The sequence below is a fragment of the Anomalospiza imberbis genome, chromosome 4 (genome assembly GCF_031753505.1).
Source record: "Anomalospiza imberbis isolate Cuckoo-Finch-1a 21T00152 chromosome 4, ASM3175350v1, whole genome shotgun sequence".
Classification (NCBI taxonomy): Eukaryota; Metazoa; Chordata; class Aves; order Passeriformes; family Viduidae; genus Anomalospiza; species Anomalospiza imberbis.
Genome location: NC_089684.1, coordinates 43,938,767 through 43,956,545, shown reverse-complemented (window position 1 = coordinate 43,956,545; position 17,779 = coordinate 43,938,767). Strand labels below are relative to the sequence as shown.

Genomic DNA, 17,779 nt, shown 5'->3' with positions numbered 1-17,779 from the left:
AGGACTGCACTTGGGACTCCCCAACCTGCTCTCCTCCCAGAGTGGAAAGGCTCAGTAAGGGAGAGGTCTTTTGTCCAGAATAAGATGGTGCTGAGCCCATGCTGGCATTTGACATCAGCAGCATCACCTTTATCATTCCTCCTGCACAACCCAATTTGTCTGAAACACGGAAAGTGGAACAAAGAGGACCAGTGCAATAAACAAATGCCAGCATTTCAGATATTGAAATACAATTTGTAGTGGATAAATGAGCAAATAGAAGAGGCAGCCTCTCAGTAAACACCATACTCATTCTAGGATACGATAAGCTGAAATATATGCCTGCAGTTCCTATTCTGCTTGGTAGGTGCTTGCCTGCTGCAGCAAGGGCAGACCTGTCTTATCTCTTGTAATTTCCAGTCAAATATTTGCAAAGTGCTTACATATGGGATAGATTAAAACCCACAGGAATGGAGAGAAGAGAGTACTGAGTTCACAAATGAATGCATTCTTTTTCCTGGAAAAAAGGGTCTCCATAAAGCAAAGGTAAGATGTTCCTTGCAAATGGGTAGCTCTGGTGGTATCAAGTGATGTGCTTTTGTCTTTCTGGGGTGCTGCCAGACACCCTGAAATGATAGAGTGGAGAGGAATGTGAGATTTCCCCCTTTCATCATAATGGTTACTTTGAAGCCTAATTACAGCCATTTAAACAGCAGCCTATTAGCCATGCTACTGCTGATGGCTGCACTGAAATGCACGGCATGGCTGGGCAGCTCAGACATCCCACTGGAGTTTGGGATGGGCACGAAGCAGCAGCAGGTATCCTGTGCCTCTGGCATGCCTGTCCCAGGGCACTGCGGAGGACAGGAGCGCTGTGGGACACGCTGCAGTGGGACCCACTGCAAGGTGATACTTGACATGTGACGAAGGCCAGTGCCTGGCAGGGACCCCAGAGAGCTTGGCCACATCACCTCAGAAACTCTGCAGCTCAAGATTGTTTCAAAGGATGGCTGCAAGAGAAAATAAAACCAAGAGGCAGCACATCAACTGTGGTTCCTCCTGAAAGCACTAAGAGCCCCCGCTGATCCCCAGCTGCTGCAGGACACTCTGTAGGCAGATCCCCACCACTTCTGTGGCTGTGACGACCACAAGGCCTGGTCACACTTGGTGCTGCTTTTCTCTTGCAAGACTTGCCCCCTCGATTTTGCTTCATGTTTCTGTCTCTGTGCACTCCAAAAATCAGGCAGCTCAGCTTAGACCTTGAGTGTCCAAGCACTTTGCCCTTACCCAGGAGAACTACAGCTGGTAACCCAACTCTAAAATAAAGGTCTAGCATGATGGTGTGCCTTCAACAGTGGAAAAGAAGCAGACAGCTGAGAACAACACTGACTGTCTTACAATCTCATCTTCCACTATGAGTTACACCAATTAATTTCTGCACAGTTCCTTATGGTAGATGTCACAGGTGGGCCGCCCAGCACCACATACTCACCTGGTGTAACTAGAATAGCTGTGTCTACTGGAAGTGTGAGGGGGATATTCATGAGCTGCAGATCTGACACTAATAAAGGTCCTGTGCCTCTGGTCACACTGTAAGGTCGGTGAAACCAGCAGGGTGCTACTTGAACTTGTTTGGTTATAAACTGTGGCAGGTCAGCTGCTCTATGACCGACTGAGACACCCCTGCAGTGGAGGCGGGGTCCTCTGAGGGCTGGAGCTGGGAGCTCTGGCAGGAATAACAACAGCTGTCCCAATACACAGTGCTCCCACTTGTGAATCAAAGCCCTTGCTAAGATCCTGTCAAGTCCAGACATGTTTCATTCTTATTCTTGCAGACATAATATGAAGGCAAGGATCCATCTTTTCTCAAGTGCACCTTTTTTTTTTCCCCTCTTGCAATGGGAGAGGAAGACAAACTGAAACATGCACTTGCTGGAAGATTGGAAACAGGAAGGTCTGTTTCATTTGCACATTCCCTGTTCCAAATGAGAAGGAAGAAATATAGATCACAGTCTTTTATTTCAAATTTGGCATGAAACTTTGCCTTCAAGGCAATGTCAAATAACAGACTTCACACTCCTTGGAATTAGACTGATGAGAAGTACAAGGCAAAGGCTCACTCCTGGGAGCATTTCATTTAGTTACAGGTCCGCATTCAAATCTCGTCTTTGAGAAGCCCACAAAAATAGCTGCAGCAAGATAATAAATAATAACTACTTTACATATTTTTTACTTATAAAAATTATTTTACATAATTTTTACCTATAAAACACTTTTTCCCTCCTTCTGCCTCACATCATGGGGAACACATTAGTGCTGGGGAAAAGCACTTCATTTAAATATTTTTATTGAAAGAAAATAGGCTTTTTTTTAATTATTGTGTTCCTCTCTTTTGCTTTCCGCCCCTTATGTAATGTGGCCTAGTTTTTAATCTTTTCTGGTCTTCTGCTATTTCCATCTAGGAACACGTCTGGTTATACTGGAAATTGAGACAAGGACACTCAGCTATAAAGAAAAAGTGTGAAGTGAGTTTATGTTTTGAATTTGAAAGAACAAAATCAACTTGAACTATTCAGTGCACTGTCATGAGCCTTCTACCAAACCAATTCGGCCCTATGTCAGGTGTGTGCACAAAAGTTTTCTTGAAAAAGCTGTTTTTGTTAGAGATGTTACCTCATTCACTACAGCTATTCTGGTTTATCTGACACATCTACAGGAACAGAGATAAAGCATTCTTCACATAAAAACTTCATGAAATTATTCCAAATGTGTGATGCTGGCATTCAAAAGCAAGTACTTCACATTACTTCTGTTCAGTTTCCACTTCATGACTGTCACAGTGTTGGCATATTTATTTGGGAATTTATAGAGCTACAGAAAGGGAAAAGGTCAAGAGACCTGATTGCCTGCTGTCATGGTAATGGCCATGGACAACTGCATGGTCCTGAGATGAGAAACTGCTCTGCAATGTGATCTGGGACCTCCTCCTTGGAGCTGCAAGCTCTTGGAAGCCTTGAGCCACAGAAACAAGTCTTTTATTGTACATGAAGCGCTGTATTCTGGCTACTCTATTCACATCCAAAGGCATCCACTACAGCTGGGCTGTCTGTGCCAAGGTCCCAGCCTTGGGAAGGGCTGGTTCCATGCCTGGGAGGGCTGGGCATGGATGGCACCATCCTGCAGCTCAGCCACGACAGCCACTGCAGGGAGCAGCTCAGCAGCACCGCTCTGGGAATACCTGCTCCTTCCAAACTGACAAAGAGGAATACTGGACTCGATCTGGAGGGGTGGGGCCTATACAAGTTCTGTTGTCTAACTACAAACAGCACTCAGGACCGGCAGTTTCTAAAGACAAAACTGAGTTTGTGTGGCTGCACTATCCTAAAGACCAGACCAGAAGTCCTTCCTGATGTTCCTCCTCTAACACCTCAGAGCACAACTCTCGTAACTGTCCTCTATGGAGCAGCTCGTAAATTTTGATCTGATTTGGCTTCTCAAAATTTAACGAACATGTAAGTGAAAACATGCTTTGGAAGGTAAACACAAACATCCCTGTCCAGAAAGCTGAAATGGAAAGATTCACAGGATTCCAGTAAAACATTGTGATAATCACCATATAATTGCAGGAAGGTTTAGGCCCAGTGAAAGAGCATTTCCTCAGGTTAATTCCAAACAAGCTGTTATTTGAGCAGAGGAATTAATGAGTTCTAGCTCACCAAGTACCTCTGTCCTTTGTCCCTTAATCTCCCCACCACAAAAACCTCTGCCTCTGTGTCAAATGTAGATGAAATTAGCCAATGCCTTCAAAAGTTATTAAGAGGAGACTGATAAATGATGAGACAGATAATACACTCATGCAGGCTCACCTCCTCCAGAATCCAGGCTCAAAATGACCCACACAGCTTCAGCCCAGCCTAGCAATTATCACTGCTCACAGTAAATAACAACACAATATAAACAACATAAATTCATTTGTATGTAAATATGACACTGGTGTTCCATGCACAAGTATAACTCATGTTGTTGAGGCTATAATAATCCAATGGCTGATTTTAATAACTATTCCTCCTAGTGATACAGGATTTAAGTCTTCAGGGAGACCTTCCAGCGCCTAAAAGGGCTCCAAGAGAGGAGAAAAGGAACTTTGGATAAGACCATGGAGTGAAAGGGCAAGAGGGAGTGTTGCTGTCCATGGCAGGGAGTTGGAACTGGATGGTCTTCAAAGTCCCTTGCAACCAAAACCATTCTGTGATTTTTTGATGTTTGCTAAGCCTAGTAAAGATTACAAAGAGGAAGCAGTGACCCAAAGTTTAGAATTAAACAACAGAAGAGTTCCTGTGTCGGGCCATCTGCAAATAACACAATGAAACTCTTGTCACAAGTGGCACATGGGTCTTCTCCTTGTGCCTGGGCATTGTATGATGAGTCAAGTGAGATGGAGTCACCTATAAATTGTTCCTTCAATGAAATTTCAACTAAAAGAAACCCACCAAAAATGAGATCTTTTTCTGAACAACTCCTGTGCCTGAAACACCTAGATCATCAGCACTAGGATACAAGTATGTGGTTAGAGAGTAACTTCAATGATCTGGCTTGGCAGACCCACAAAAGGTCTCAATATATCTGAAAATCTATCTCAATAGATCAGAATTTATCTGCTCCTACGCTACGATTCCAGCTCCTGGATGTGAAACCACCCTTCTGCGTGTCTGCTCTATCAGTGGCTGCTCAGAGGGCTTGTTTCACAGGATTTGTTGTAAAAAGCCTGCATGTTCATACCCTTCCCTTTTAACATGAATCCAGGAGCTCTCATTTATGCAGTGCTATGGAAATGGTTGTCATGACGGGAGAATTGTGACTTCCAGAATGGAATACATAGGAGCAGATGTCCATCAGTCTGGCCACTCCTGTAATCATCACACAAGCACATTTCTAAGAGTTATACCGCAGTTTCAGAGTTCTCAATCAAGTTTTTATAGCTGAAGTTGCTGAATTGTCCATGTATTGAGTGGGTGATTTAAAAGCACATTCCTAGCTCCAAACACCTGAGCTAAGGAAAATTTCCCTGTTTGCATATAATCCATGAGAAGACTCTGGGGTTTTGTTCCACTTGACTAGCCAAAGGCTGGTATCACTAATCACCTCCCTGCTGCTCACGTTAGCAGAAACTTCTGCCCAGGTACAAGTACAGGCAAATCTTGGGCTGTGCACAGCACAGCTGGCCTTGGCCTTTCCTGCTCTAAGTCCCTGTCACATGCTGCAGTCAGGCCTGAGCCAAAACCCTTCGATTAAAACAGGGTTTCCTGAGGCTTGCCTTTGGTGTGCTCCACCTGCCAAGCTGAATGCAAACAAAATTTGATTCCCAGTACCAGTTAATGCTGCCCTAACACAGATCAGCCAGTGTACAGTCAGAACTACAGCAAGTGGGGCTATTTGATCTCCTCCAAGCCTCCTTTCCTGGCTTGGGTATGGTATTTCCCTTTTCTTGTCACCCATGCAAGCGTTCACTCTCGTGGCTTAAGTAAAGACAAGCCAGAGTAAAGGGCATGAACACTTCTGCATGAACAGCTCACAGTGCCCAGGTGCTCGAGAAGAGGAAGGTAAAGAAATATTAAGGCTGATCAAAACAAAAATCACAGTAAGGAATGCTGATGTGGGTCATTCTCCCACGTGCAAGCACTTAGATGTGTTTACAGAGGGGGAGAGACAGTCTTCCTAGGGCAAGAGAACAAAAAGGGTAGCTCTTAGGGTATGGATATGAAACCAGCACCTGGCAGCAAAGGGAATCAACTCCTGTGTCCCAGCACAGCCTCGGGGAGTAACTGCATCCTTGCTGCACACCAGGTGTGTTACTCCAGCATCAACAGCTCTCTGCACTCTCATCCTTTTCCTCTTCCAGGAAAGAGCTTACAGGACAAAGATGATTAATCTCATTTAGCAGGCACAGAAACTGAGGCAACAAGGAAGCAGAAAGGAGTAATAAAACCCATGCCAGCTAGTGGGCCTGGCAGTTGTGCTTCTCCTCCAGAAGGTTTTTGTGCATGGAAAATCACAAGCATGAACAAGAAGCACTCTTTCCAAGTCTCAGGAGAGAGGATGCTTGGATTTCTCACTCCTAGATGGTGGAGCAGCCGAAAAACAGAGTCACAGAGAGGCAGCAGTCTTTAGAAGAAGCCTAAGGATGTCAATGGAGTCAGCTCTATCTGCAATCTTTATCTGAGTTGCTCTGATCTCCCCACACAGCCCTGTCTGCTGGGATGCCATGCATCTCCGCCATGTCCTCCAGGAATGAGCCCCCAGCTTCCAGGAAACGGGGCAGGTGTGTCTCTGGCACATCTGGCCTCGCTCCCTGGCCCAAATCAAACACCAAACCACGCTGGACTTGCAGCCATTATGAAAGGAAACATCAGAGTCACCAGGTCAGACTGCAAGGCACGAAGGCTGTAACATTTGGTTTCTCTCTGTTTCGCTTATTCTCCTTTGTTCAGAAATTCTTAGTGGTTATAAATGTAAAATCCTTTAGTTTTAGCAGCTCTTATTGCAAATGCAGTTTCTGCAGATTCATAAGTCATTCTTCCACAAAAATCACAAACTGATGAGTTTGGGAAAAGAAAAGAGGTTTTTTCCCTTTCTGAACCTTTGCCCAACAAAGCAAACTAAGCCACTGGATTTCCCTGCTGAACTTTCCTTTAATTGAAAACATGGCAAGTCCTCATTCCCCTCTTTGAACTCCATCATCCCTAATGCACCTCTGAGGGCAGCATTTCTGACCGTGCCCTGCCAACCCCTCTGCAAGGTACAGCATGGGAACATGTGATTTTGGGGACCTTATGACTGCTGTGGTCAGGTGCCTTGGGTCAGAGAGGATAGCAAGGAAGCAAGCAAGGTGCATAAGGCAACGTACTGCTGTGGGAAAACCCGGCTTTATTTTGACTCGACTTGCACTGAAGTGGGTCAGGATGGGGTAAGTGAGACACAGGAGTCTGAGCCTAGAGAGGCAGTGCAGCTGAGAGAGAATGACTTGTCTCCAAAAGCTGCATCTGAAGGAGACAAGTGGATCTGTATAAATGGGCCTTCAAGAGATGTTCATAGTAAAAATATGAAATGCACCTAACAGCTAGAAATACAAACACGCAGGGAAGCACTTACATAGTGATGCAAGAGCTTATGGAAAAATCAAAATGGAAAAATGTGGTTTCTTCAGGCTGAAGTGGGAGAGGAGCAGCTCTTGTCTTTCCTGTGCTAACAGTGCTGAGCTGTGCCTTACAGCATGTCCCAGCCGAGGATCCACGGAGCAGCTCAGCCAGCGTGCTTAACCAGATTTTCCACCACACCTTTGGGCTGCAGCACACAGTCATTATATCATGCATGCCTGAAATATCTCAGTAAAGACAGGATAAAGGAACCTAGGGACCTGTTCCTGACTTTTTTCACTGGAGCTAGCAACAGCTCTTCGAGGCTCCTGGGGGCTGTTCTGGAGGGGTGAGGCTAGCCAGTCCCCACACATCTCCCTGCTCATTCTCTGTAAGCAAGGCCCAGCATCTTGGCAGATAAGCGGAACCACGACAGGGCAGGAAAGCATCCACATTGTTACGGGGCACACAGGGCCTTTCCATCCCCGGGTTCAGCCTGTGACACAGACAAGTCCTGTCTGCAGACATATGAGGGAGAGTGCCTATAAGCATCCTGAGATACAGAGGTGCCACTGCATGCAAATCCCTTGCAGACAGATTTCAGATTCAGAAAGAGAAAACAGCCCAAAACCTGGACAACTGCAGAGTCTTTGGCCAATGCACAATCTACTGGGCTTGGGAACGTAAAACAGCAACAAAACCTGCACGTTACTTGCAAGTAACTTCAGCAAAGTCTACCTACCTACACAGCTCAGGTAGGTCCCAGCGAGGCCAAATTCCTCTACACAGACTTACATTGAAACAGGATTCCACGGCCCGCCTGCCCCATCACCCACACTCTGAATGGCCTCTCACTTCACAACACATTTCAATAACTTAGGAAAAGTTTGGGGTTCTTCCCATTGATGAGGAAAGGGGCTGGGGGTTTCACAGTTCATTCTTTGCCCAGTCCCAGCCACAATTACTAACTCATCTTATTCTTCCAAGACCCACACAACCTCTCCAATGGAAAAGCATGAGTCTTTCTATAGGATGGGCCCTGTCATTATTATCAGGAGATAATGGCTTGCACTTTCCTCATTCCTTTCTTCTGAGTAAGATCTTCTTTTGCAAATAGACAAGGGAGGGAGAGAAGAAAAGGAAGTCAAACAACTGCTTCACTGCCTCACAATATGCTAATGTTCACAGAATATTTGTTTGGGGTTAGTTTGAGCCCAATCAAATGGTTTTGATTGACCAGGACCAAGGCCTTATTTCAACCTGTAGCTGGGCTGACATAGAGCCTTTGATCTCCTTCTTGCAGGACATTCAGACCACTCATAGCTGTCTGGTTGCAGCACTGTCAAAAACAGCCTGGCTGCATAGTTTAACCCTTAGAGCAGCGGAAGGTCAGGCAGAACCTCAGCAACATTGACACATCCAGGTTAGTCCAGCAGAAACTGAATGCTTTGGCATATACAAGTGGAGCTTGCTTGTGCACAAAACACCTCCTCCTTCCACTTCCTAAATTCAAGCCAGCACAAAAGCCCAACTTATGGGCTGCACAAGAGCAGCCTTGCACTGGCAGGCAGAGGCATCATTCCTAACTCTGCCCATCTCTGCAGTCTCCACCTCTCCACTACCTTACTCCTTTTCTGTGGGCTGGCCTTACAGCGCTTATTTTTGCTCCACCTCAGATGTACTTGTCAGGTGGCTTCACCAAGACCATACCAACCATACCCCTGCTTTCCCTGCTTTTCAGGGGCACCCAGCCCTGGCTCAGAATCTTGACATATTTCCTCCACACCCAGACCCATGGCAGATCCTCACTGTCTCCTGCTGAAACCAAGAGCCCATTAAAAACTTCTTCTGTCCTCCCAGCCGGACTTGGTCCTCTCACTCACCACATTCCTGGAGTACATCTTAAAAACCCCAGGGATTTGCACACACACACACAATCACAGGGAGAACAAAGAACAAACAAACATCAGGACACAGTAGGCTGCAAAGTGCCCAGGTGAACCCAAACATGAGTGCAGTTATTTACCTGTATTTCACCGCACCCCCAACGGAGAACAAGAACTTCATGAAATGTTGACCATTTTTGTTAGTAAGAGCACCGGCCCCTTCCGCAGCTATGCTGTATAATTGTTTCCCAATGGGTATCTGTTAAGCACTTACACTGGAGGTGAGCAGAGCTGCCAGATCTTGCTGTCTTTTACAGTGGTGAGACATCAGTGAGTTCACAGGAGGTGATGGCAGCAGATCCACAGCTGAAGAGCAGCATTTTCAGAAGTCTTCAGCATGGGCCCAACTCTGCCCTGTGGAGATCAATGGGGAAACACCACAATTAGTGACTTCAGAGTGTGCTCCTGGCTTTGGAAAACCAAGTGTAGATTTCAGTAGGACTCCTGCTGTCCTCCGTGAAACTTGGACCAAACGATGTGGTTACACTGCACCTGCATTTTGCCTTAAAGGATTCCAAACTATTTATAGTCACTTGCGTTGTACTTTGAGGTGTGTTTGGGTGGGTAAGCAGCAAACACCTCACAGTAATTATTCTCTTGTGACCTTAGCCAAGTGAAAACACTCCCAAACACAAAACTCCAGGTCAAACAAAATGTTATCTTTTATTCAGAACAAATAACTCTGTGAGTGATTCTTTTTCATTTTACAGAAAATGAAAAATAACAAAATTTAAAAACTGATAATTTAAAAAATAATTACAAGATTTTTGTATTGAAACGACCGAAATTAGACCTTACTGCAACATTTCTTTTCCCCCAGACTAACTTCATAGATCTGATAGATAGCCATTGTGATCAGATGAAAGAAAAGCAGCATGTTCCCCAAAAAAAACTCTCTTCTGTAATCACAGTCAGACCAGCAGCCACTGGTACTTTACTAAAGCCAAGTACTTTAACAATAACTCTCACTGCTGATCCTGGGGCAGAATTTCCCGTGCAGTCTCCCCATGTGAGATTATGTGTTAATCATAATCAAAGAAAAACAACACAAACATTACGCTGTTTCTCTTTACCTCTAAAACAAACACAAAGCCTTCAGATCACACCCATTGTTTCACATACCTGAACCTTCTCACGTGAACTTCGCTGTGTCCTGCAGCTGCGTGCGCTGACAGCGGGGAGGTCACCTGGGGTCCTTGCTGCTAGCCCTGAGCAGCAAAGCACACTGCCTGTGCTCCCTACAGGCTTTGTGGCTGCCACATCTGACTACACTTCCTAGTTTTGTGCCATGTCCCAAAATTATAAAGTAAGAGAAAACCCAAATGGTACCTCTGTTCTTGTACAGCAAAGGGAAAACCAAACAAGACCCCAAGCCCTTCCCTCTCCACCACAGACTTTCCAGAGTTGTACCACCTCTGAGATCCCTCTACCTTCAATATCCAAACAGCTGCTATTGCAGCAAAGGCCATTCTGAAAGGTGCCCTGGATCTCCAACATGATCTAATATGGCAATAGAAAGAGGGGTTTTTTTGTTGTTATTTACACTAAAGGACCATGAAAAACCAGAAGAGGAAAAGTCACTTCTAGGTTAACAGAAGCAAAGTGATACAGTCAGAGCAGCTAGTGCACAGTAGGTGCCACGGATTCCCAGGGTTTCCATGGTTTGTTCCTCCTCTTCTGCTGGAAAATGATGTCCACACAGAATTTGAGGCCTCTGGATATTTGCCCAGGATTTCTAGATGTCCTACAGGTGAGTCAGGGCACTAGTTCTTCAGAAATCACGGCCGTGTCTGTAACACACATACAAACCATCAGCCAAACTATCGGTTCATGAGTCACTGTGAGAGACAGTAGCTGTTTTATTTATGTGGCTCTCATTTGAATGCTGGAGTCCCTTAGAAGCACAATGCTTTACTGGATTGCAGAGTGCAGAGGCCAAAAGAGAAGCCCAGGATCCTACTCCTAATGGTGCCTGAAAGGAAGGGAAATGGCACAGCATTGGTACGGAGCACTGGACCAAAGGGCCTACACCATTCAGCATCTGCCATCGCGTGTCTCAGGGTCATCTTTAGAAGGAAGCTGTACTTTGATCTTTGCAGTCACTGCCTTTTTCTGGAGTTCTCCTTTCAGTGGCTCTTTGATTTTAAAGCCATGCATATTCCAAGCCAATCCGTACTAAAAATAGGATTCCTTACTAAGAATGGCACTGGCATTAATCACTTTGTGCTCCGTTCTCATCTCATGCTACCTTGCCACTCCTCCGGCTGGAGGAGTGTGCTGCAGTAATCATCCACAACTATGTGCTTCTGTGAGCAAGTTTTGAACCTTTGCCATCCTTTGGAAGCTCCCACCGTTTTTTCTTTCATGTGCTAATATAGTTCAGTGGCTTATCTCCTTTCGAATCCTTGGGGCACACCTCTTTCAGACTGTACACTAACAACCCAACCAAGTGGAAAAAACACACAGGAGATAGAGCAGTCCCCTTCCTCCCCCTTGCAGCTTGAGCCAAAATGCAGCTCTCAGCTGAAAGGGATGCTGTTCTTACTTGCATCCAGGAGGAAACAATTTGCTCTACTGGGAAGCTACTGCATCCTTTGGCTTGGACCATCAGCTACACCCCTGCAAGTGCTCATCAGTTACTAGCAAGGAGGCTTCCAGGCTTACCTAGTGGGAGGGACACTTTTCCAGCTCAGTTTCACCAGATGCTAAGAAGATGCAGGGTATCCCTCCTCCTCAGTATGTCTAGAAAGGGTTTGGAGGCGGGACATATCTCTGGCCAGGTGCAGTTTCGTACTCAACCTCCCTACATGGGTGTTTGAAGGCTCTTTTCAGCTTTCTTTTGCATTTTGCACACCACTTCCAAATGCAAGAACAGGTTTCCTTTTGGCCATCCATGACAGAGGCGCAGCCAGTGCCAGAGCTGACTGTGACTTACTTGCTCTGATAAGGGGTTAAATATGTACAGGTAAACCTGGGCGTATGTTCATAATGCAGGTGGCAGTGATACTTTAAAGGAGGCACTTTTCTTTGTTCTCTTAATGATTCATTCATTGGGAGTGTGGGAATTAACCTATATAAATTTTTGCTACTAAGTAGATACACCTAGATCCTGAAATAGTGGATGGGTGAGAACCAGTTGCAGAGCCTCTACACATTGTCCTGGTAGCACAGAGAGAAACAAACCCACAGCAGTAGGCTAGGAATAGATGACTGCATGGCATTTCTCACAGCAAATTCTCTTTACCTCCCATTTTCCCGTGACTCACCAAAAAACCCACAGGGCTGCAGGAGACACCCCTAAGAAAGGCCAGAGCTGACTGAGACCTTCACCTGGGCTCTCTCTTCTGAGGGCTAAACTCTGACAGCTAACCCTTTCTAAGGAATACAGCTCAGACTAGCAGGCAGCCACACTTCGGTCGCAGCAGCACTGGGAGGAAGGATTGTGTCAGGAAGACAATATGAATAGGGAGGTCAGCTTTCCAAGCCTGGCTCAGTGCCTCCTTTGTACACTGCAGCTCACACCTCATCTGCTGGGAGGTGGAGAAGAAACTGTTCTGTATTGAAGGCATGTCACTAATGGAGAATTTGGCTCTCACCTGGCCAGAGGAAAGAAACCTTTCTGGAAGGCTGTGCAGAGCAGGGTCAAATCTCCAGACAAACTCCTGTACTCCTAGTATCTTCTGATTCTGTTGGAAAAACCTTTAAGGCTCAATAGTTGATCAGCCTAATGCTGCTTAGAGAGGGCAAACTAGTGCTGGTTTATGCACTGGGAGTTAAAAATTCCATGAGCACCATGGAGCCATGCATGCTGACAGAAGCATGAGGCAATGGTCATTGCCCTGCTGCTGGTTTCCTACTGCTGTAAAAGGAGGTCACAAAGCACTGCTGTTGCAGTGTGGTGAGGTCCTGGTTGCTCAACCGCCTCAAGAAAGGCTCCAAAAGGAGAAGTAATGCCTCAGACACAGCAAGACACTGCCTACACCTTGCTGGAACCTCCAGCCAAACATCTCTCACCACAACAGCCAAGAGCACACAGCTTTGGATAAAAAGCCAGGAATAGCTTAGAGAGCACTATCCTGAAGGAGAGAGTAAAGAGGTCCTGAAGAGGCATCATCATCCCACTGCAGTTGAGCCAGGACATGCGAGCAGTGCTGGTACACTAACAGGACTCTCAATGGCCACAGATTAATCACAGCAGTTAGAAATGTGCAAACAGACCTGAGGCTCACAGGATATCCTGCAAGCGTCAGGTCTTTGTGCCAGGGATGAATTCCCCACTCAGCTGTGCTGATTCTCTGAGAGAGCATAGCACATTTCATAGATCTGACAGGGGTGCTGAGAAAAAGGATTATTAAAAGTGTGAAGTACCGCCAAGCTCAGCTTCTTAGGGAAGGGAAAGCAGAAGGTCAGGGTTCCTAAGGAAACACAGCGTAGAAGGGCACATGTATTGGGGGGAACAGCTATTCAGATAAAGAGTGCTCACAGAGACACAGTAAGGAAGAACAAGAGGCACCAGGAGACTACACTCTAAGCAGGCTGAAACCTTCCCAGCCTAGCAGCACAGAAAAAACCACCTCCAGCCCATCTTTCGTGCCCAGTATCCCCGTGCTCGGTGTCCCCAGTGGCATTGGCCAGGCCTCTGTGCTGCAGTGAGCCATGTGAGCCCGGCACTGTGGCTGCAGGCTGCAAGCGAGCGCACTCTGGGAGGCCAGGCAGACACGCCACGCCAGGTCACGCAGAAGGTGTGTGGGCACAGCAACCTAATGCAAAGCACTCTCTTGTGTGGCATATCCTGTTTCTCTCCAAGACGTGTACAAGCCGCGCTCGTGGGTGATACCATCTGTTTAATCACTGTTCTCTGTGCTACAAAGTCATCCCAGATGCTTTGCATTGGAGAAAGCTTTTCCAGCAGTCATTAGTGAGGTAGGGGGGTGAAGAAGAGATTGTCAGGCTTCTTTTTGCATAGGTCATGGCTTTAGTGAACAGCCTCCTCTAAAGACCTGCTTCCTGCTCCCCCTCTCCCCTGGTAACTGTGAGTCTCCCTACACTTCATTTTGGGAGCTACTGTACAGGAATATTTCATAAACAGGCCTGAGGGTTTGTCTGCTGCCTGTCCTACTTCCTTCAGAGCACACGAGATCAGCTGGGCTGGAATGTCAGCCCATATCCTGCTCCCGTGCTGCCTAGATGAGAGATGGAAACTTTGCTGCTGCTGCAGACTTCTCACTCATGGTCTCTGGCTCCCAGCTTAAGCCATGCTATAGCTGGCAGATAGACCTCCCAAACCATGACACTGATTCAAAATTAGGAGAGGAAATAAAGTTAAGTCTTGCTATTTTCTAAAGTCTTTATAGCAATATTTAGGTTATACACTGAACTCCATCCACTCCATCTCTACTGGTCCTAGGGGCCAAAAATGCCCTTGCTCCAAAGAAGTACGTGAAACTTCAGGTTCCCAGGCCATGCCTCCACACCAGAAGCCAGTCTTTGGTGTAAATAAGCATCTCCAGGGACTGGCCCCTGAAGGGAGTGCCTCACAGTACCAGGCAACTGTACACACTCAGACCTGATGTGCACAAGTAAAAAAACCCAAAAGCTCCCACAAAGCTTCACATAAAAACACTGCTCATATGAAAGACCAAAAGCTACAATTGTTTCCTCACTGAAGCACCATGGCTGATAGAAAGGTTCACAGTAAAGTCATGAGCACTGATAACCCTGCACAAAGCAGTCGGTCCGAGACAGCCCTTCTGAAAGGCTGGAATGCTTTCCATAAAATTATCTGCAACATCAACTGTTAATCATCACAGACCAATTGATCTAATCTTCTACTAAACAAGGGCCTGGCTCATCCTTGTTTTGATAGATGCTAGTCTGTGATAGTCCTACAGTTAAGACAGTATGGCTTGACAGCACTTTTGTGCTGTTTCATATATCACTTCATGCTGTCCCCACCTTCGGAGCCCAGAGAAAGGTTGACCTTCTCTGCTTTTGCCAGGTAACAGCTGGTCTATTTTCATGACAGTCCAATCACCCAGGTTTTGGTGAGGTAAGTGGATGTCCTTGCAGGAGCTCTTGTGGGAGGGAGCTTTGGAAAACCAGTTAGGACAGGTCCCACCAGCCCTGGGAGCATTCCTGCTCCCATGCTGATGCAACTGGATCCAATCTCCTGGCAGACCAGCTGGCTGCTTTCCAAAGAGCTCCCTCCAGACTGGCTCGCACACCGAGCCCAGGGGATGGCTGTGATGAAATTTGAGCGAGGGGACAAGAGGCTTTCGGCCTTCCTTAAAGGTGGGAACACTTGATGAAGATCATGTTGTGATTAATTGGCTCCTCCCAAGAAAACACAAGCTGCCTAGTTCTGCTGTGAGTTTATCATTCTGTGGAGCATCTTCCCAGCACTAGCAAGGCTGTGGATGTTGAATCTTAGTGCTGAACTGTAGTGCAATCACTTGGGATGTCTCAGTGGGACTCATTTAGAGACTTGTGCAACATTGGTGTGAGATGGAAAAGCACAGAGTTATTTCAGTGGCAGCACTCGCCCTACTCCCACTCAAGATTCAGTGTGTAACAGCTTTTATGTCACATGCTCTGCACCAGAGCAGCGACTAAAACACATCCTGAAGATGAAATGGCCTAACAGTGAACATTGTTTAAGTACACTCAGAACCAGATAAAACCAGAAACAAGGTTTTAGCAGAGAGTGAGACGCAAATTCAAGCCATGTGTTCAAACAATATTCTCGATGCACTGACAAGGCCTCAGTTACCTATGGATGGCCTCTGAATGAAAGGTCCTTTTGGCACAAGCCAAGATCATCTCAACAAAAAGAATTATGAAATGCTTTAGTCATGTCTTAAAGCAGAATTTTTCAGACCGCAGCAAAAAGATCGGATCTTCTGAACATGCTGTTTTCCTAGAGTTCTCACTAAATCCATGACAAAACTCAGCCTGATGTTCCTAGGACCCAGGTGAGATAGGGTTGATGATGACCAAGCACCCCACCATCACTGTTTGACCCCTGTACCAACTTTTCCTGTAATAGTTTTGCTAACAGACACACATTGTTGAGTCTTACACTGCTTGCTCATTAGCATTGCAGTAAGTGATTTCTTATGTAGATCATGTCAGCCCAGAGAAAAACCAGTTCAATTCCAGTCTGCATTGCTTGGATGGACAAAGAACAGAGGAGAAGTGCTAATGTTCTTTTTTTCCTTTTTTTTTTTTTTTTTTTTTTAATAGAAAACCAAGGACCAAGCACAAAATCAGTCATTGTCTATCTTCTGCTATAAGCAGAAATCCCCTCACATCTGCAGAAAGACATTCCCAAATACAAAATTCCACCGGCTGTCATTTTGCAAGTACTGTCACCAAGCTTGCACCTACAACAGCAGTTTCTGTGCACCTAATTAGAGGTTTGAAAAACTGATGAGCATTTTTGTCTGCGGATATCTTGTCTTCTTTCAAATCTTAACTTTATCCTTTAAAGGCACGGCTACATAGCTAACAGCACCATATCTTTCCTATGCAATGTCTCATAACCTTATAAGACTGTAAATGTGACTGAGAAAAATAAGTGTGCAGCCATGCTAAGAGGATCCTTTTCTTCCTACTGCTGCAAAGGCAAGCTTCCCAAAGGTCTGTGAATGGTTTCTGGCTTTATCCCTGACACAGCACGCATCAGTTTTCCCTCTAATCTCTCCCCTGGTGCAGAAAGGGAAGGGAGGCTTCCTGCTGAGCCTGCTAAAGGCCCTGGAACTGGTATGCACTGGCACTATGATGTGCACTTTGCACAGGGGTCATTCCTTAATAGGCCTCGATACGCCTTAGTACTCCTTGCTACATCTGTGGTATGAGAGAAGTGGTTCAAATCCTGTCCTTACTCTGGTCCACTTTGCTCGACCCTGCTACCCTGTCTCTCCACCACCTCACTCCTCTTTCAGGCTGATAATCCCAACTGCTGCTGTCTTTACCAGGCAATATGCTATAGTGCTTCCCTAGAACATCTCACAGGATTGACACGTGTCACTACTGTGCATGTATTTGAAAAGCTTTCATCATAAATGAGGGGGACTGAAACCTGTGAGAACGTTTGTTGCCCTAAGCCCTGGTTTGGTTTTGCTGTGCTCTGCTCCACCCAGGAGGTGTCTGCCTTTCTTCCCCAACAGTAATCATCCCCAGGCATAAGACAGGGAAGTGCCTTTTAACTGCAAGGAGTCAGATATGGTCTGAAAGCAATGCAGACAAATATCAATGGGAGCCACCCTAACTCTGTACCTACCCAAATTACACTTGGAAGCTTCATTTGAAACTCTTCACCTGCATTTGGTGTGTGGACCTCCAATAATTTCTGAACATAAATGGCACTACTTAGAAACATGACGGCAAACAATGCAAGAAAAGGGCAGTCTTACGGGTAAAACCTGGGACAGCTACCAGGCTCAGTCCTTGTTCAGTCACCAACATTTCACATTACCATCCCAGCAGGGATGCAAGGAGAGGAAGGAAGACCTGACAAGACATTGCTCTGTCTGAGATTTTACTGAGATGCTATGACCCTCCACTGACAGGAGCTGTGAACACTCTATTAGAGACATTTTAAATTATGTCCCTCACTTTAAACTTCTAGAAGTAATTTCTGTTTCCACCTTTTTTTTTTTAACTGGTAACCTGCAGTGCTGAAAAGATTTCCTTTCCTAAGTAAAAAGAATGTAATTAATG

The 17,779-nt window shown here is 45.9% G+C and overlaps 1 long non-coding RNA gene across 2 annotated transcripts; it reads right to left on the bottom strand.

Annotated features, from left to right (window-relative positions):
• Positions 1 to 252: 252 nt before the first annotated feature.
• Positions 253 to 17,718, bottom strand: LOC137472803 (uncharacterized). 2 transcript variants are annotated; one of them, XR_010998426.1, is made up of 4 exons: positions 17,032 to 17,718; positions 12,325 to 12,580; positions 9,273 to 9,412; positions 253 to 605 (listed from the first exon to the last, which is right to left on the bottom strand). It is a non-coding gene; the product is annotated as an uncharacterized lncRNA (long non-coding RNA). The 2 variants fall into 2 exon arrangements; XR_010998425.1 differs by lacking the exon at positions 17,032 to 17,718 and adding an exon at positions 12,674 to 13,650.
• Positions 17,719 to 17,779: the final 61 nt, after the last annotated feature.